Source organism: Petaurus breviceps, unplaced genomic scaffold, assembly GCF_028583685.1.
Source record: "Petaurus breviceps papuanus isolate PSGF00001 unplaced genomic scaffold, PetGlider_PUasm1.0 38, whole genome shotgun sequence".
In the NCBI taxonomy this organism is placed as follows: Eukaryota; Metazoa; Chordata; class Mammalia; order Diprotodontia; family Petauridae; genus Petaurus; species Petaurus breviceps.
Window position 1 is genome coordinate 38,773,147 of NW_027186304.1, and position 21,726 is coordinate 38,794,872.

The window sequence follows — 21,726 nt, forward strand, 5'->3', positions numbered from 1 at the left end:
TAAGATTCCTATGTGGAAAAACGGTAATTGTAACTGATGAAACTTTTCTCAGTATGAAAATAGTTGAAGGGAATAGGAATATATATATATATATATATATATATATGTCTATATTGGAGGGTATACGGGCATATGAATACATATGTGAATGTGTGCATACATGTTTACAGGTATACAAAGATAGAGGGCACAGGACCAATTTAATAGAACGGATGATACTTAAAAGGTGAAATTAAGAGGTGAGAGAGGAATATAATCAGAGGAGATGGGGAGAGACAGAATGGGGTAAAACTATATCATATAGAAGAGGCAAGGGAAAATGGTTACAATGGAGGAGAAGAACAGGAAGGCAAAAGGGAATGGGTCAACCTTATTCTCACTGAATTTGGCTTGGGGAGAGAATGAAATACACACTAAATAGGGTATTTCACCCTACAGGAGATTAAGGGGGGAAGGGGGTGAGAGGGGGGATGGTAGAAGGGAGGGTGAGGGAAGTTGGAAGCACCCACTTTTGAGGAGAGACAGGATCAAAGTAGAAAATAGAATAAGTGGGAGGTGGGATAGGAGGGAGGGAAATATAGTCAGTCTTTTACAATATATTTACTATGGTAATGTTTTGCATAGCTACACATGTACAACCTATACTGAATTGTTTATCTTCCCAGTAAGGGTGGGTGACAAGGGAGGAAGGGAATGAATCTGGAATTCAAAGTTTTCAAATCAAATGTTTAAACTACGGGGGACATTTATATATAGGAGATGGGAGGAAGAAATGCCAATAGAGACTATAAGCATAAATCAATTATCCCTAAAAACTTAAGTATATTTTATCTGGATCATTTTATTTGATAAGAGGAGTGGGGGAGAGGGGAGGCAAATCATATGGATCAGATAAATGATTGCTGAAGAAAGTGGTTTTAGTCTCTTCAGGGAGTTTCTCAAGTGACTGAATACAGAAGCCATAGTATGTGCCCTGTACATCTTGGCAGAGAGGTGATGGATAAAGTACAGAATGAGTAACATAATCTCAGTCATGGCCAAAGTTGGTTTGTTTTTTTTTTTGCCTTAATGTACACACATGTGACAAAGGATGGCTTCTATTTAACAAAGAATAGTAGGAGTCAGCAGGTAGTAACAAAGATGAAGAAGAGCATAAATAAAACATTTTAAGTGCATAATTTTTTTAAAGTGCATAAGAGGATGCAAGTAAAGCAATTTTATGACCTTGTTAAATATGTGTATATACATATGTATGTAAAAACAAAAATAAGCTGTATATAAGAGTTCACATTTTCTTATATTCTTATACATATACATATATACACACATATTATATTTTTTTTCTTTCTTATTACTGTTGGTACATTTCTCTCTTCCACATACCAACTTTTCCCATCACAGTTTCGATACATCATGAGTTGGCATAAGAAATTAAATAAGAATTTTTGGGGAGTTTTGCAGTCTACATGTGAAGTCTAGCACATGACACAGGAAAAAAGTTTAGAAACTCAGAAATACATAAAATATATGTATAGCATTGTATAACAGCAAGCCGAATTTTACAATAAGGTACAGTAAACACCTCATAAAAGAAAAAGAAAAAATTCAGACTTCTTCTCTGATATGAAGGGAGGGCCAAAAAATTTTATGTAGATTTTCCATATCTCAGGGGCACTATACCCCTAACCCCTGCCATGTAGAAGAGATAACTATGTCAAAATGTTTATGTTTGTGGATGACCATTAAATTCCTAAATTTTTTTAAGCATTCAATATCATTAATTTTTTCTATCTGAATTCTTCTGGATGTCTTCACACTCACACAGATTATTTTCAAATGTTGAGGTGTAAAGATAACATCCATAACAAAATATGGATTTTTGTGTTATAATAAGAAAAGTGCAGTACAATGAAATGACCTTTGGCAAATCATTTGATCTTTACTAGCCTTAGTGAATGCATCTTTAAAATGAGAGTACTAGATGAGGTGATCTCTATGGCTCCTTCGGTTCTAAATCCTATGATTCCAATAAAACTTCTGTGTTCATTCATACAAGAGGTAATGAAGAATTAAATCAGAGCATATTCTTCAGGATAGTAAGGGGAGGAGGAAAGGATACATGCTATACTGCAGAGTAAAACAATTTTAAAGTGTTGGAGGCAGGAGTACAGTAATGGTAACTTAATTCATTAGAAGACAGAACATGATTTAACCCACACAGCATACCTGAATCAATGGCATGCTGCTATCCTTTGAATTTTAAGATGATGCTGGTAACAGAAAGTGCTACTGGCCTACAGATATGGGGAAAGGAGGTGGGGTGAGAATGAGCATTTATATGGTGCCTACTATGTGTGTGGAACTGTGCTAAGCACTTTACAAAATATTTGTTTCTACTCCATAAGAATAACAGCACCTTCTCAACTCCCTCAAGTCTCCTCTCCCCTCTAACTGGAAGGCTGGAAGGTAAAGCAATAAACTCTTCCCAATGCATTCCTTTGTAAGGGGCACAGCATTCTGTGCAGCTAGGTGGCACAGTGAATAGAGCACCAGCCCTGGAGTCAGGAGAACCTGAGTTCAAATCACTTACTAGCTGTGTGACCTTGAGCAAGTCACTTAACCCCAATTGTCCTGCTCTCCCCAATCAAAAATAAATAAATAAATGAAGGGCACAGAACTTTGCAGGTTAACTACATTTTTCATCAGCTGCTCTGCTTGCTTTACACTTCAGGGAACATCATGCCCCTGCGCTGGGTACCCCCAGTACCTTTCCCCATCTTGTGCCATTCCTTTTTAGCTTCCTTTTGTGTGTTATCCACAACTCTCCTCACCCCCCATAGATTCTAAGCTCCTTGAGGGCAGACTATCTTACTTGAATCTCCAACTGGAAGCACAGTGCATGGAACATACTGTTCACTGTATGGAAATGAAGTAATCCTCATAACCACCTTGCAAAGTAGATGCTGTTGCCATCCCCATTTTACAGTTGAGAAAATTGGGGTAAACGAAGGTTACGTGACTTGTCCAGAGTCACAAATCTGGTGTCTGAGGCTACATTAGCACCCAGGTCTTTCCTATTCCAGACGCAGTGTGCCTTCCAATGAGGCACCTTGCTGCCAAATAAGCAAACATACCAACATTTGACTTGCTGTCCTTTCCATGTCATACTCAACCAAAACATTCTCAGGTTGGTAGCTTCAGTGATTTTTTTTTTAAAGCTTATTACTGTTGAGAACTCTGCCTCTTAAATCCACATTCTTGGTGCCTTTTACAAAACACAACCAGAATGTCTCGTTGTTACACATCAGGCTGTCCTATCAGCTGCAGTGACTTTCTAGCCGGCCACAGCTTTCCATGCCTTCTAATCTGAAGTGATTCCTTGAAGTATTTCTTTGGTCCATTCTATTTGGTTTATGTTCATTTCAGCTCACCCTGTATCAAATGTTTGAGGGAGCCCCTGCTGTCATCTCCCCTCCTAATGACTGGAACAGCAAAACTGTAGCAATGGGCAATGCTTTAATGCGGGTTTAGCAGCACTCCAGGACATGGGTATTGAGCATTTCATTAGGACATTTTCTTTTCAAGAAAAAAATATAAAACAAAGCAAGCTGTCATTTAGTAGGTGCAAAGCTTCCACGTAAGATTGTCACTAGGGCTCTTGACATATAGGTGCAAGTTTCACCTCTAATTTAATTACAACAAATAATTATTAAATGCCTTCTATATGTAAGCCACTGTGGTAGGTGCTAGGGATACAAAGATGAAAAAACACAGCCTCTGCCCTCCAGGAATACGTAGTCTACTGAGGAAGCATATGACATCTATACAATACAAAGCAAAAGTCCTATGAGGAATCTGAAGAAGGCAAGAGCCTTTTCATCTGGGATGATTCAAGCAGGGAAGACTTCATAGAGGAAATATCTGAGTTTGACCTTGAAGGCAGTGATTTAAACAAATAGCTACTGTAGTTATGGGCCTGTAGCAACATAGATTCAGAATCAGAAGGACCTCACTTCGATGTAATCTAGCTCACCCCTATTATTTTATAGAGAAAGAAACTGTTAGAGGAAGGATCCAGATACAGATGCTCTGACATGACACTCAGGGCTCCTTCTACTATACCATGTTTCATCTAACTTGTTTCTCCACCTCCAGTCTCTGCTTGCTTAAAATCATCCTTCATATTGAAAAGTTAATTTTTTAATTACACAGGTCTTATTACTTCACCACTCAAAAATATTCAAAATCTTGTTTCTTTCTACCAAACAAATGACTGATTCCCTAGTCTGGCATCCGAGGTTCTCTGTAATCTAGCACAGCTTAGAACGTGGTATGCCTCCATGGACGACGTCATGACACAGTGGGAAGAGCAGTGAATTTGGAGTCCAACAGCCCAAGGGCAAATCCTGCTCTTCCCCTTTATAACCTCTGACGCGGCTGACAGCGCCTACTGGATTCAATCTTTGCCTCTTCATGACACTTCTATCTGGATGCTGCTCCCTCTCAGTCTCCTCCTCCATCTATGTTATCCCCACTAACTATGGGTTTCCCCCAAAGCCCCAGCATGGTCCTCCTTCTCTTTTTACAGTACATTATCACTGGGTGATTTTTGTCAGCTCCCATGTGTTCAATTATCATCTCTGTGAAAATGACTCCCAGGTCTACCTGGTTTTTCCAATCCCACCCACATCACCAACAGCCTTTTGAACATCTCAAACTAGAAGTCCCATAGACATCTCAAACTCAACACACCTAAAGCAGGACTCAGTACTTTTCCCTAAAAACTCTCCCCCCTTCCCAATTACTGTGGAGGTCACTACTGTTTCCCATTCATCCAGACTACCACTTTGATATAATGCTCTATGCTTCATTCACCAAATCCTGTCCTATTTTCCTTCTCTAGTATCAATCAGCCACCGCTATGGTACAGGCCCATATCAACTCCTAGAGTACTGAAATAGCTTTCTAACTGATCTCTCTGCCTCAGTTCTCTCCCTGTTCCAATCAATGCTCCATTCAGCTACCGAAATGACTTTCCTAAATAGCAGGTCTGACTCTGTCACCTCCCTACTAAATGAAATCCAGTAGTTCCTTATTGCCTTTAGGATCAAATATAAAGTCCTCTGCCATTTAAAGTCCTTCACAGCCTGGCCCCTTCATACCCTTCCAGTTTTCTTACACTTTGCTCCTCTTCCATGTACTCTATGATCCAGGTGATCTGACCCACTTATACCTTCTCACAAACAACACTGGATCTTGATTGTGTCCTTGCATACCTGGAATGCTCTCCCTCTTCACCTCTGATGCCCAGATTTCCAATCTTCCTTCAAAGATTAGTTCAAATCCTACTTTCTACATGAGGCCTTTCCTGATCCCCTTCCCTACCCCTAACTGCCAGTGCCTTCCCTCTGAGATTATCTCCTGCCTACTCTCTATGGATCAGGTCGTACATAGTTACCTGTATATTATTCTCTCAATTAGAATGTGAGCTCCTCGAGAGTGGGATTGAGCTTTACCTTTCTCTGTATCCCCACAATCTTGTACAGAGTAAGTGCTTAATAAATGCTTGCTGGTTACCTGCATGGCCTTGGATAAGACATTCAGCCTCTCTAGACACAAATTCCTCATCTATAAAATGAGGACTGTTCTTGCAGAATCTAAGGTCTCTCACTTTAGATACACAAGGCAAAGAGGATAATCTGACACTGATTCCCCTTACATATTTCATGCTCACGTGATCCACCTACCTTATCCCAAACCTGATTCATCCATTCCTTCCCATGTACTCATTCTACATTGCTTCTTATACAGAGAATAACCTTATGTCACACTCACATCCATTTCTTTAAGCTGAGATCTTATCCATTCCTTCAAGACTCAACTCAAATCCTACTTCCTCAATAAAAATAGGCCTGGTCCCTTAAGCTGAATTTTTCTCTCTTCTGATGTAGAAGCACTCTGTAACCCTATCAAGAACTTAGTTCTTCATATTACATTTATTAATGTACCCACTACTAGACTGTAAGCTCCTTCAAGGTAGAGATCATGTCTTCTTCATACCTCTTATCTTCTTTTGCACATAAAGGCCTACAGAATACATGCACAATTGATAGTTTTTACTTTAAAAAAGGGTTAATGTTGTTGGCAGATAATTCATGCTAGCATTTAGATAGAGAATATTCTTGCAAATATCCACTTTGTTGGATACCATGGAGAGCAACTACAGCACAGAAAAGAAATAAAAGCAGACATACAAAAATTTACAGGAGACAAAGCATAAGAAAAAAGTCACTCAAATGTCTATACACAGGTGAACAAAGAATAGCTAACAAGTTGAAAAGACAAGGAAAAATTTCTAGTTTTCTAGTATTTTTGTGAATAGGTTTCCTTTCATGAGTTACCAGTATGAAAAGGAATCATCATGAGTTTTATTGTCAATGTACCCTTTATAAAGACTCAATCTTAAATGGTATAATTCAACAGTTCATCACTGCCACTGAAATGACAACTGAAAATGCAACAAATTAAATTTCATTAATGTGAGAATTAATTCCTAGTACTACAGCAGTATGAATTCTGAAAGAGTTCAGAGCAACAGTGAAGACTAAAGTATTAAGGTAAACAATTTCGTGTAAATTAAATTGTCTTTTCTATTTGACATATTAAGATTTCAGAAACGCCTTTTCTTTTAACTCCTAATAATAGAGTTTTAAGTTTCTTTTTCTGTCATCAATTCCTATCAAAATGCTTTCCTGTTTTGTTTTGTTTTTTTACCGGATGACTGACTGCACTGGTATACAAAGTCCCAGTAAGGATGAAGATCAGCATCTGCTCTATAACTTAGCACTTCCAAAAGTTGCCTGATGATTTCTTTTTTTTTCTTGAAATAGAATATTTTATTTCTTCCAATTACATGTAAAGATACTTTTCAACATTCTTTTTATAAAATTTTGAGCTCCAAATTTTTTCTCCCTGCCTCCCATCTCCCCTCCCCAAAATGGTAATCTGATATAGGTTATACATGTGCAATCATGTATGCAAACATATGTCCACATTAGTCATTCTGTGAAAGAAGAAACAGAACGAAAGGGAAAAGCCATGGAAAACAAAAAACATGAAAATAGTATGCTTTGATGTGCATTCGGACTCCATAATTTTTTCTATGGATGTGGATAGCATTTTCCATTATGACTCTTTTCAATGATCTTGGATCACTGCATTGCTGAGAAGAGTTAAGTCAACCATAGTTGTTCATAGCACAATGTTGCTGTTTATATGTACAATGTTCTCCTGCTTCTGCTCAGTTCACTCAGCATGCTTGATGCTTTCTAAAGAATCTCAAAGGAAAGACTAACTATATGGAGTCAAGATGGTAGAAACAGGACTTCCTCAAAGCTCTGCCTTCCACCTCCTCTGATTCATGTAAAAGGTGACTCTGAACAAACTTTGGAGCTACAGAACCCACAAAATGACACAGAGAAGCTAACCTCCCGCTGAAGACAGCCTGGAAGGCCAGCAAGAAGCAGCCAGTGCAGCTCTCTGGGAACCAAGCCAAGCCCACCTGAGCCAGAGGTTATAGCCTCAGGGCAGCCGACCAGCCACTGGCTGGAGGGGCTTCAGATCACCAACAGCTGTGGTGGTTTCCAGAATTATCAACACATAGATGCTAAGGACAAAGTAAGAGGTCAGTGCAGTGTGGACTTTGGAATCTGGTAGTTTGGAAGTGAGGTCTGGCCTTTGCCCATGGGGCCACGTGGCTGCTTCAGTTCCTGGCCTAAAGATTATAGGGGGACCAGCGACCAGTCTGAGGGGTAATTGCTGTTGCTTTAACCTGCTTGGATCTGGATTGCAGTCTAGGGTAGAGGTCCTGGGGTGTGTGTCCAGCCTGCCAGAGCGTGTGGAGACTTCAGAGAGGGCACCCAACTAATACCTTCAGCACCTGAGAAAACCCCAGCAATTGGGACAAAGCTCCCCAGTCTGATAGCAGAGTCCTACTGAGGCAAAAAATTCAAAAGTCAAGTAATTTAGCAGCAATATGAGCCAGCAAAGGAAGAAAAGCAAGCACAGCAATCCAACTATACACTCCTATTTTGGGAACAAAAGGGATCAAAGCATAGAAAAGGAGGAAGACAGCAAAGCCAGAACGCCTGCACCAAAACCTTCCAAGAAAAATATGAGCTGGTTACAGGCCATAGAGGATCTTAAGAAGCAAATAAGAGAAGTGTAGGAAAAATTGGGAAGAGAAATGAGAAAAATGCAAAAAAATTATGAAATGAAAGTCAACAGGCCTGACTGAGGAAAATAATACCTTAAAAAATAGACTAACTCAAATGGCAAAAGAGGCCCAAAAAACCAATGAGGAGAAGAATGCCTTAAAAAGTCGAATTTGCCAGATGGAAAAAGAATCTCAAAAGCTCACTGAGGAGAATCATTGCTTCAGAATTAAACTGGAGCAAATGGAAGCTAATGACTTTTTGAGAAATCAAGATGCTGTTAAACAGATCCAAACAAATGAAAGAATAGAAGGCAATGTGAAATATTTCATTGGGAAAACCACTGACCTAGAAAACAGATCCAGGAGAGATAATTTAAAAATTATTGGACTGAAAGCCATGATGATCAAAGAAAGAACCTAGAAATCATCCTTCAAGAAATTCTCAAGGAAAACTGCACTGATGTTTTAGAACCAGAGGGCAAAACAGAGGTTGAAAGAATCTACCAATCACCTCCTGAAAAAGATCCCAAAAAGAAAACTCCTAGGAATATTATAGCCAGGTTCCGGAATTCCCAGATCAAGGAGAGAATATTAGAAGCGGCCAGGAAGAAACAATTTGAATATTGTGGAAATACAATCAGGATAACACAGGATCTGGAAGCTTCTACAGTTAAGGATCAAAGAGCTTGGAATATGATATTCCAATGGTCAAAGGAGCTGGGATTAAAACCAAGAATCACCTACCCAGAAAAACTGAGTATGATATATTTCAGGGGAAAATATGGTCATTTAATGGAATAGAGGACTTTCAAGCATTAGTTTTTGTTTTTTGTTTTTTGCTTTTTGGAGGGCAATTGGGGCTAAGTGACTTGCCCAAGGTCACATGGCTAGTTGTTGTGTTAAGTGTCTGAGGCTGGATTTGAACTCAGGTCTTCCTGACTCCTGGGCCAGTGTTCTATTCACTGGCGCCACATAGCCACTCCAACTTTCAACCATTCTTGATGAAAAAACCAGAGTTTAATAGAAAATTTGGCATTCAGATACAAGAAGCAAGAGAAGCATGAGAAGGTAAACAGGGAAAAGAAATCATAAGGAACTTATCAAAGTTGAACTATTTACATTCCTACATGGAAAAACGATAATTGTAACTTATGAAACTTTTCTCAATATGAGAATAGTTGAAAGGAATAGAAATGTGTGTGTATGTATATATGTATATACACATATATATGTCTATATAGGAGGGTATATGGGCACATGAATACATATGTGAGTGTATGTATATATGTGTACAGGTATGCATAGATAGAGGGCACAGGACCAATTTAATAGGAAGGGACGATATTTAAAAGGTGAAATTAAGAGGTGAGAGAGGAATATAATTGGAGGAGATGGGGAAAGACAGAATGGGGTAAACTATCTCATATGTAACAGGCAAGGGAAAATGGTTACAATGGAGGTGAAGAAAAGGAGGGCAAAAGGAAATGGGTAAACCTTATTCTCATTGAGTTTGGCTTGGGGAGAGAATGAAATACACACTAAATAGGGAATTTCACCCTACAGGAGAGTTGGGGGGAAGAGGATGAAAGGGGGGATGGTAGAAGGGAGGGCGGGCTCCAGGGGGAGGGAAGTTGGAAGCACCCACTTTTGAGGAGGGACAGGGTCAAAGTGGAGAATAGAGCAGGTGGGAGGTAGGATAGGAGGGAGGGAAATATAGTCAGTCTTTTACAATATATCCACTATGGAAATGTTTTGCATAGCTACTACACATGTACAATCTATATTGAATTGCTTATCTTCCCAGTAAGGGTGGGTGACAAGGGGGGAAGGGAATGAATCTAGAATTAAAAGTTTTAAAATCAAATTTTTAAACACACACACACATACACACACACACACACTATTATTAATTTTATTTTACATGTAAATGGGAAATAAGGTATACAGCCACTGGGGCACAGAGATCCACCATGCCCTACTGGAAAGTTGGAAGGGGTATGGGGGAAGATAAGGGAGAGAGCAGATTGGAGAAGGGGATATCCAGTGCGATCACTATTTTGGGGTGGTAGGTAGGGGAAAAACAGAGAGAAAATTTGTAACTCAAAATCTTGCTGAAAAGAATGATGTAAACTAGAAGTTAATAAATCATTTGATAAAGTGAAAAAAAAAAAAGAAAAAGAAACTCATAAACAGGAGCTCTATAACTCTAGACACTGAATTACAATGCAGTGGGAAATGCACCGGATTTGAAGTCAGAGAACAGGATTTTAACCCCAGGTCTGCTACTTAATAATTGTGTGACTCTGGGCCAGTCAGTTAACCTCTCCAGGCTTCAGTTTCCTCTTCTGCAATGCAAGGAGAAAAATTACATAGCCTCCAAGATCCCTTCAAAATCTGTGATCTCATGATGATAAGATTAACTATGAAACTTGGTGCATGGAGGCAAATTTCATCTCTTTCACTGAGACTCAGTTCTCAGGAGTCAAGAGTATGAGTTCAAAGGCTGCCTCAGATAATTACTACTGTGTGACTTTAGACAAATCACTTAACTTCCTTAGGGTCTTCATTTCCTTGTTTGCAAAATGAGGTTGGTCCAGAGATGACATCTAGATCTATGATTCCATAAGATCCATGATAGGAATAGAGCTTTGAAAATGCATCCTTTATTCAATGCATCTCATGACAGGCACATTCTTCCTGAGTTATATTCTAATCCTGATTCTTACAGGATCATAGATCTAGAAATGGAAGGGACCTTACAGCCTATCTAGGTCAACCCTCTTCATTTTGCAAATGAGAAAAGTAGGGCCCAGGGAGGTTGAATGGCAGAGCAGGTCAGGTAAAATGGCAGGGTGAGACATGCAATACCACAGATTAACAGAGACCAAGGGTGGGGAACCTGCAGCCTTGAGGCCACATGTGGCCCTTAGGTCCTCATGTGGGGTCCTTTGACTGAATCCAGATTTCACAGAACAAATCCCCTTAGTAAAAGAGCTTGTTCTGTAAAACTTGGACTCAGTCAAAAGGGCAAACCTGAGAATCTAGAGAGTCACATGTGGCCTAGAGGACACAGGTTCTCTGTCCCTGAGGTAGACTCATATAAGGAAACACAGGAACAAAAGGAGAGTAAATATGGTAGAGAACATTTGGGTGAGGATAATCAGAACAATATTATCATTAGAAATTGATGAGGATTGGGGAGGCTGGGTAGTGCAGTGAGTAAAGCGCCCGCCCCAGAGTCAGGAGGACCCAAGTTCAGTTCTGGCCTTAGGCACTTAATACAAAAAAACTAGCCGTGTAACTTTGGGCAAGTTACTTAACCCCAATTGTCTTCCAAAAGGCCAAAAAAAAAAAAAAAGAAATTGATGAGGATTTAGGGAAACCTTTCAGAAATCTACCATGGAGTCCACGACAAATTTAAGTTTCATAATCTCAAGTGGGTCCTGACTACAGCAAGGCAACTGTCTTCTATCTCTCATCGAATCAGTTCACTCTCCCACCAACCACAGCATCTATTCCAGAGCTTCTCTTCCCTCTTCTAACCTCCCATGACACCCCTTCCCCTCACCCTCTCAGACGAGGACCTCACCATATATTTCTCTTCTCCATCTATACTATTTCACTTGATGATCTCATCAGCTCCCATGGATTCACTTATCTCTATGCAGATGATTCTCAAATTTACTTAGCCAGTCCCAACAGCTCTGCTGACCTTCAAATCTTGAATCTTACTCTGTACTAAACATCTCAAACAGAATATCCAATAGACATCTTAAACTCAACATATCTAAAACAAAGTTCATTATCCTTCCCCTTAAATCTTGCCCCCTCCCCATTTTAACCACTCTATTACTACTGAGGGTACCACCATCCTCCCATCAGCCAGGCTCACAACCTAGGTGTCACAGCCTTAATTCCTCACTATCTCTCACATATCCTATCCAATCTGTTTTTAAGGTCTATTGATTTTATCTTCATGATATCTCTTGCCTATGCTCCCTTCTTTCTTCTGACACTATGCCCTCATGCCTGGACTACTGTTAAAGCCTTCTGGCTGATATGCCTGCCACAATTATCTTCCCACTCTAGCCCCTCCTTTACTCAGCTGTCAATACTTACCAGTTCCAGCCCCCACCCCATCCCCATCAATAAACTCCAATGGCTCTCTAGTACCTCCAAGAACAAACATAAAACAAATATAAAATTCTCTTTGGCCTTCTAAGCCTTTCACAGCCTTACCATCCCCCATCTTTCCAGTCTTCTTACACCTTATGGCCTTCCACATACTTTGTGATCCAGAGATGTTGGCCTCTTTAATGTAACTTAAATAAGCCACTCCATTTCTCAATTCCCAACATTTTCTCTGATCGTCCTCCAAGCCTGGAACACACTCCTCCCTCATCTTTGCTTCATGGTTTCCCTGGCTTGCTTCATGTCCTGAGTAAGATTTTATGTTCTACTGGAAACCTTTCCTAACCTCCCTCCACCTCTTTAATTCTAATGTCTTGCCTCCACTGATTAATTCGAATTTATTGTGTGTGTGTATGCACGCATGCACACACATCTTATTTGTACATAATTTACATGTTGTCTTCCCTGTTATATCGAGAGCTCCTTGAAAGCAGGGACTGATACTTCACTGAGAAAACTGAGGCTATGCATTGTAAGCTCCTTCTCTCCTTGTCTCACGTCACTTAGATGTCTTCCCCTACCATCTCCTCCAAACCTGTTACATGGGAACAGGTGGTTGTTCTTGCCAAGGCAAACTCCTCCACATTCATCCTATTCAGTCAGACAGCATTAATTAAGCACCTCTTATGTACTAGGCACAGTGTCAGCACCACTGGGGATACAAAGAAAGACAAAGAAAAAGTCCCTGTTCAGAGCTCAGAGTCTAATGGGGGAGACAACATGCAAACAACTAGGTACAAAAAAAGCTCTATTCTGAATGAGTCAAAAATCATCTCCCCTGAGCTCCAGCGGCCTCTTTAAGGTATTGAACAGGATAACCTATAGACATGTCAAACTCATTCTATCCAAATCAGAACTCTTTCCCCACCAAAACCTCCCTCTCTCGCTACTATTGCCAAGGGCATTATCATTCTCCCAGTCACTTGGGCCTGAAACCGGGTGCCATCCTCAACTCATGCCACTTCAATCCACATATCCAATCTGCTGCCATGTCTTGTCATCTCTATCTTCATAAAAGCCTTCATATGTGCTCCAAACACCCCCCCCCGCACCCCGCACCCATCCAGTGCAGGTCATCCATCGTCACATCTCCTCTAGTCTACTGTACTAACAGTAGTTTAGCCTGCTAGCCTCAAGTCACTCCCCTCTCCAGTCCATTCTTTACTCAGCTGCCAAAGCAATCTTCCTATAAAACACAAGCATAACCTTGTCACTGCCTTAACGTTAAACTCCAGTGGCTCTAGGATCAAATAGAAAATCCTGTGTGACTTTAAAGCCCTTCACACACCAGCTGGCCCCTTCCTACCTTTCCAGTCTTCTTCTGCTTTACTCCCCTTGTGAACTCTATGATCCAGTCTGACTGCTATTCTTGAACATGCAGCATTAACCCTAACCCCTACCCCCACGGCCTGGATTGCTCTTCTCTGCCCGCCCCCTTGTACCTCCTGACTTCATTTAAGACTCAGCTGAAAACCGACCTTCTATATGAGGCTTTTTTCACCTTTCCCCCAGCCTTACTGCTAGTGCACTTCTTCTGAGATCACCTCCTATTTACCCATAATACATCATACATGTTTAATGTATGACATATACTACCTATGTATGTATCCTCATTAGAGCGTGAACTCTGCCTGCCTTTCTTTGAATCCCCATCCCTTAACACAATGCCTGGCATGGTGATGATAATGATGATGACGATAAGAAGTAATATGAAGGACCTCAATTATCTGGACAGTTGCTGAAACATTCCCTGTCCAAACCAGAACAGCCAAGATGTCCTGACTTGACAAAAGGGGCAACTGCTATTCTAGATCCAAGGGTCGGCAACAAGGAAAAAGTGGTTGCTGGAATATGAATAATGGCAACTTGGGTGGAAGGGTAAATGGATAACTAATATATGTAATTATATAATGAGGCAAGCACACCTGGTTCTTTGGGTACTCATCAAGAAAGACCACAATGGAAGCTGGAGTTGAGGCTACAATTACACCTTAATAAAGCACAGGTGTAGGGAAAAATAGGTATAGAAAATAGAGGGACATGAAGTGAAAGGGGTACAAAGACAGAGGAGGGTCAGAGATAGGATGAATAAGGGCAGGTAAGCAGGAAACGAAGATGGGGTGGGGGAGAGACCCAGAGCCTAACTCCTGTATTCATGGATTAGAATTGGGAGCACTTGGCAGCCTGTACCCATATGAAGATGGAAGAGTACTCAGGATGGGGGGAAGAGTTTGAGGTCTCATTTTTCATATGGCTATCTGGGGAGAACAGATTAATGCTTAACTGTGAGAATTTGGGATTAGTTATTAATACCTCCAGGTCACCTCCCCGTTGTAAGTAAAACTTTACTACATCACCTCAAAGTTATATTTTGTGTCCTGCTGGTCTTACTGCAGATGTCTGAAACTTGTCTTGAGTTTTACATATCACAGGACCAAAAGGCCCTGACAGCAAGACCTCAATGGCTTCCCCTGATTTGGCATCTATTAACAGGATGTGATTTGGGGGTAAATTAAGCTCCTTTGCTCTTTGGGAGGCTCTGTCTGTGACTGTTGGGTTCCTTTGCAATCTTCCTACTATTGCCACATTACACTGGCTACTGATACTCACTATACTGACCAGAAAAGAAGGGGGTGGTCAGTGGACCAGAACAAGACACAATTTTAAAACAAGGCGGCATTTCATCTTAGAATTTGTGAGGCAAACTTAGCATTTCTTTGACATACACCAAAGATCTTGAAAGAATAGATTTTTCTAAAAAGGGGGTTCCAGGAAAGGATAGGATCACATGAACTAAAATTCTATAATGAAAACTGATCCCTAAATGATGAAAATTCTCAAGAATTAAATTCTGAAGACACAAAAGGAAAAAATTCCCATGAGAAAGAAAAGTTGAGTTGTCCAAAGGGACTAATATGGACATATAATTCAATCCAATTCTATCAGGGGTTTCATCAACCAGATTAAAGTTTTTAAAATATACATACATATGACGCGAGGGCAGGAAAGGAAGGAGGAATGAATTAAAAAGAAAATTTGGAGCAAAGCTCTTAAGTACTCAACCACAGTGCCTTTCATGTTTTGGAGTTGGGAGTAGGTAACAATTTCATCAGGGAAGGGAGTTCCTGGTGAAAAATTCCTTCAATATGGATTAGTATTTGCTCTATAATTTAGTTTTAGAGAGCTGGTTGGAGCACAAAGAGGTTAAGTGACTTGCCCAAGGTCATAAAGCTAGTATAAGTCAGAGACAGTGCTTCAACACTGAGAGTCAACCTTATGGAAATATGTTTAACATGTTCACACATAAGCAACCTATATCAGACTGTTTGCTGTCTTGGGGAAGGAAAAATTTGCAACTTAGAATCTTATAAAAAAATGAATGTTGAGAATCAAATCAAATCCTCCAGCTAGGGGAGGTATACATGGTGGTAAAAAAAAAAACCCTTGGAAAAAATCAAATATGAAAATAAAGATAACCTTCGGAGCAAAGGCAACTGAGTGGATAGAATTAGGGAAAATTATGAGTTTGGGTCATGGAAATACAGTAAAAATACATGTTAACAAAAAGCCAGTCACTGTCAAATAAGTATATTTTTGAAAATGAAATAAGACCACAAAATAATTCTTATAACTTCTCAAAATCTTAGGAAACAATGTACAAAATTCTGAATTACCTTACTATATGGCTGGACACACTTTAGTACAAAACGATATCCAATTAATTTTTAAAGCTACAGTATAGTCCAGGGGTGGGGAACTGGGGACTCAAGGCCACATGTGGCCCTCTAGGTCCTCAAGTGCAGCCCTTTGACTGAATCCAAACTTCAGGGATTTGTTCTGTGAGTTTTGGATTCAGTCAAAGGGTGGCACTTGAGGGCTTAATGGGCCATATATGGCCTCAAGGCCCCAGATTCCCCATCCCTGGAAAAGCCTGAGGTTTTTCAGATGTTTTGAGGTTACAGAACCGGTGAATGACAAGTTCAGATACAAAGTCTTGGGATAGGACTGAAGTGATAAAACACCAATTATATTTTCTGTTTTCTTTCTCATAGGGGTATCTCAAGGTCCTATCCACAACTAATGGATAAACCTAACTTACAAAATAAAGGCAAAATTTTAAAAGCAGTAAAAATAAATTTTGTTTAATCTTGGGTTTGAAACAATGGAGATTTAAGTAAACTCTAAGGACTAATCTGTAATGAATGTGACTCAAAAATCTAAATGAAACACACTACAACATCTGCTCAATGTTAGGCCTGAATTTTCCCAATTCTTGTTAGTGTTAATGAGCAAAAAAAAATTATTTTCAAAAGCAATTTGTAAGGCATAAAAAATGTAAAGGAGAAATAAATGATGAGAACTTTCAACTGCATCTCAAGATTTGTGAATACTGGCTTGAAACATGCTGCTTCCACTTGTGTGAGCTTGGGCAAGTCATTTATTTCTCTGGGTTTTCCACACTTTAAAATGAAGGAGGCAGACTAGATAACCTCTAAGATCTTTCCAGCTCTAAATCTATGGTCCAATGATTAATATGGGAAATTTTTTACATTAGAAATGTATACTCCGGGCAGCTAGGTGGCGCAGTGAATAGAGCACCAGCCCTGGAGTCAGGAGGACCTGAGTTCAAATCCGACCTCATACACTTAACACACACACACACACACACACACACACACACACAACCAGCCATGTGACCTTGGGCAAGTCACTTAACCCCAATTGCCCTGCCTTCCCTCCTCCAAAAACCAAACAAAAATAAAAACAGAAATGTATACTTAACAGTTCTTTACATGTGAAATATTAAGATTAATGCTACAGACTGGATGAGATTAGAACTCTTCAATATAAAAAAAAGTTAAGTTAGAAAGAGGAAGATAAAGTTTATGAAACAATAATTCTTATTTACACAGTGTTTTAAAGTTTACTATCTAATCCAACAAGTATCTATAAGGTTCCTATCATGTGCAAGGCACTATGCTAGGTGCTGGGGGTACAAAAATAACCCTTGACCTCAAAGAACTTATACATCCTGCAGGGCTCTGTGCACTTTTCCCACAACCACCCTGTGAGAAAATCATGAGGGTTATGGTTATGGTGAACAAAGACTTGTTAGCCAAATCCCAGATTACTGGTATGAGGGGGGAAACCCTTTTAAGCTTTGAAAAGGACACCTGTAGGACAAATTAAAGAAAATATTATTAGCTTAGCCAGTAATAAAACTTGTGTACTATTCCTGGTACCCTATACCAACCCCAAAATATGAACATTTTTTAAAAGTTTTTTTTTTTAATTAATGGACAGAACAAGAATAGTCAAATTAAAAAAAGAATGTTGTGGTCATATAGTATAGCTACCATTTTGAGAATGAATCCAAAGACAATACTCTCCTGCAATGTACCCCTTGGTACCACAGTCAGAAATAGAACACTAGATGAGATGATTGATCTTACTGAGATAGTACTTCTGTTATATATTTAAAGTTGCAAATGAAATTTAATTATATTTTAATACAGAAATAGTCAAAGGAAAAAACTCATAAGAACAGCTCTATTTTATATACACTTAAGTTACTATATATTCTATTTCTTATGTAAGTTAAGCATAATAAATTTCTCTCACGAATACTTGAAAAATTCCCCTGATATGTAATTGAAGCTAAATATAGTTTAAAGTCATAGAAACACAATAGCATGTGGTGGCTAGGTGAATAGGGCACTGGCCCTGGAGTCAGGAGGGCTGGGTTCGGATCCGGCCTCAGACACTTAACACAAAAACTAGCCCTGTGACCTTGGGAAAGTCACTTAACCCCAACTGCCCTCCAAAAAAAAGCAAAAAAAAAAAAATACAACAGCATTTTTAATAATGAAAATTCCATAAATGAGAATTATCTATTTTATATGTACTCTGTGACCTTAATATTACAGTAGATTTTAAATAAATACAAGATGTGTTGTTGGGTATGTAACAGAAGAGACTCCTTTTAGGTGCAAATTGGACTAAATGATCCCTGAGGGCCCTGAGTCTTTGTGATTCAAACACTGAAGTTACAATGCTTTTGGCATATGGGGGATGACTCAAGTATGAACTTGAAAAATTCATCTTGATGAGCTTTAAAACAAGTTTTAAAATAATTTTTCCTCTCCTTTTGTAAGGTGCATAGCTGAGGCTTATGGATTTTCATCTGGCATCTTTATAACAATGTTGTCTCAAAATCCTAAAATTCCAAATCCTCCAAAATAGGAGAAAATGGATCACAAAACATGACTCTTAAAAGGTCAAAATTTTCTTCAAGTGATACAAATAAGAGATACTTCATTTACAGCTGAAATGGAATTTCAGCTTGAAATAGAATTATACTGAGCCAAAGGACAAAAATAGCTCTCTTCATTTACCCACAGTTTGTACATACTAAATATTCACTGAAATGAAAATGAGCTGAACTTGCCAAAAATATCAGCATCTGGGTTGAAACCAAACTTTAATGAAACCAGAAAGTGAAAGCAAAGTTAATATTTCAATCCAGAGACTCTAACCCACGACTGTATATATTATCTCCACCAACACACATTTCAAGCATTTTTCTATTTTGGAAAAGCTGTCCACATAACAGAACTATGCCTTCAAAAGCCAAATACTGTACTATATCGAAAATAAAATTCAGAAATTTATAGTGTTTTTAAAAAACAATTATCAAAATGGTTTGTTCAACTATAAACACTTATCTTCTCTTCTTCCCTCAACAACCCCCCGCCCCAACAAACTACCAGCATACCATGATGCACACACAGATACATCTCTATGATTTCAACCAAAAGCTCAAAAGCTTAGGGATAAACAAAAACGTTAACTAATACTGAGAATTTAAAGTTAAGAATCTCTTCCTACCAACATCATTTCCATATCTTTCCTCAGTACCTTTTTTTAAGCCTGGTTTCTGAACAAACCCACGGTAAGTTCATCTCAATGTCAACCAGGATGGTGATAGGCAACAAATCACTAACTTGGAAGGTTATCTAGGACAACACTTTCCTTCACTGCCTCGTAGCCTAGCCTCATCTGACATGTTGGCAGAATTTAGCAAAAAGGACAAAACCAAAAACAAACAAAAAAACCAAAGGCGTATTTAACTCGAGTTCCATCTCCTTCCCAGAGCAATACCTACCCCACCCCCCCAGCCCCCAAGAAGACAACCTAAGCATTCACCTTGCAGTATTTTCCGAAGTCAGGCACGATGGGGGTCAGCTTCCTGTTCTTCACCCCACCCTAACCAATTCTCGGGGGCTATACTAACCCCCCCTCCCAACCTTGGCCAGAAGCCATTCCCGCGGATTCTTGGCTCAAGTCCAGTTTTGCCCTCCCTTGCAACCCATTTCAGAGCCCGATAACCTGGACATGTCAATAAACCACACACACACACGCGCACACACACACACAGCCAGGCGCCTGCATACTGCGGGCTCCTCCGGACGATTTCCCAGGACTCGAGTTCAACCTTCGGGAAGCTCTCGGTACCCCCCACTATCGACCACCTCCCAAGCTAGAGCAGCCCCGACCCTGCGCGGCCCCGCAAGGTCTCCCGGAGCCCCGACTCCGGTGGTTACCTTCTTCAGAGCCCGACTCCGAGCGCCAGGGCAGAGCCCCGCCAGCGGCTGCAGACCCTCGGCCAACAGCTTACGGCGAGAGGCGGGTCAGGGTCCTCGGGGCCCAGGCGGGACAAGTACTTGTCGTTTCTGGCTTCGGTGGGCGCCGGCTGACCCGTCGGAGCTGCGCCCCCCGCAAATGGCCCGGGAGCTGGGCTTTCCTGGTCTGATCCTGGTCTTCTGCCCTGGTCTCCCTCCCTCCTTGCAGACAGGCACCGAGTCACATGTAGAAAACGGGAAAGGCGGGGCAAGCCGCGAGCGGAGGGAGGAGCGGCCAGAGCCCCTGCAAACAAGCCCTCGGGAAAAGGAGCAGCGCGGAGCAGCTGTCCGGATTCTTCTGGGACGGGAAGTGAGAAGCCTGCTACTCGGACGCAAGTAGCGTAGAGGCGCCGGCGAGGTCCTAAAGCAGGCTGCGTACACATGCACGCTCAGAAATGTAGGCTGCGTCCCGACTTGACCCTCATCACCTTCTAGGGGCTCTTCCCCAGACAGCTTTGCACCCACAACTCCACCCCTTTTAAAAGTCAAAGCAATTCTCTCCAACCCCTCCCTTTGGCTGGGAAGAAAATTGCACTGCTCTTAGTTTAACAGGACACACCAGTTAGACATGCTGAAAACCTCCCATGAATGCCTTATTACTCACAAACATCTTCATACAGCATTCAAGCCAACTTTCTGAGTAAATAAATGTCATTTGTCTCCTCAAAAAATGAAGCTTCACCTACATAAGAGTGTTGTTTATTAAAATACCTGCATTTAGTAGGTCTGAAAGGCTGTTACTTTGCGACTAAGGTCAGGTTCAATTTATTCTGTATCTTTAAGATACATGCATACATTTATTATATTATATGATTATACTACGTGTGTGGCCTCCATCATTGCAATGTAAGCTCTTTGAGGGAAGGACTTGGGTTGGGATTTTTTGTATCCACCGGCATTTAGCAAAACACCTGACACACTGGGCACTTCATTAAATGCTTTATTGACTGATTCTGGCAAAATGAAAGAAGGATTAAAGTTTGAGCACAACACAATGCAAAATCAATGATCTGCTTAGATTAAATTTTTACAGTACAGCAAAACCTCAATGTCCCTGAATACTCAATAATTTCTGGCTAATTGGAAGGGGTAAAAGAAGAAAGGACTAACAACTTTTACACACTGATGAAAATCTTTCTAAACATATGGGGCTACTTTGTTGTCATAGTGGATACTCCACTGTGCTTTCCCTGATCGCTTAAGTACTCTCAGCATTTCAAGGATCATTATTGTAAACGTATATAAAAATTACTATGCAGGTCCTGTAGATGCAGCTGCTGAAACTTGTCTTGAAAGCATACCTAACCCAAACTGGTGTTTTTTTTAATCTTTCTTTTTTATTCTTTGTTTCAAGGAACAGCTCTCAGGTTAGGAGTGAAAGAAAAATATTCTGAAATTAAAATCGTGTAAAAACAAAAGATATCAATAAAAACTTAAGAAAAAAACCCTAAAGAATGTAGAGTGACCCCATCACTTTACCCAAGAACACTGCCCAATTACAGGCCTCACACATATTAGGCACTTAATTAATGTCTGTTGCAATGAATTAACACCTAGATCTGTTTTTCTGACATTTACCTATATTCCTAAAATATAAATAGTGAACTGATCAGGGTGTTATACTTCTAAGACCCTGCA

The 21,726-nt window shown here is 40.1% G+C and overlaps 1 protein-coding gene across 8 annotated transcripts in view; it reads right to left on the reverse strand.

The window, feature by feature from the left end:
- OSBPL1A (oxysterol binding protein like 1A) overlaps positions 1–21,726 on the reverse strand; it is a 359,956-nt gene that overhangs the window by 193,579 nt on the left and 144,651 nt on the right. Inside the window, exon 1 of one of the 8 annotated variants that reach the window (XM_069099809.1) lies at positions 20,011–20,530. The exons of the other annotated variants lie outside the window; for them this stretch is intronic. The gene's annotated coding sequence lies outside the window, so the exon portion shown is untranslated. Of the gene's footprint in view, positions 1–20,010; positions 20,531–21,726 lie in introns of those variants that run through there. 8 annotated transcript variants of the gene reach the window in all.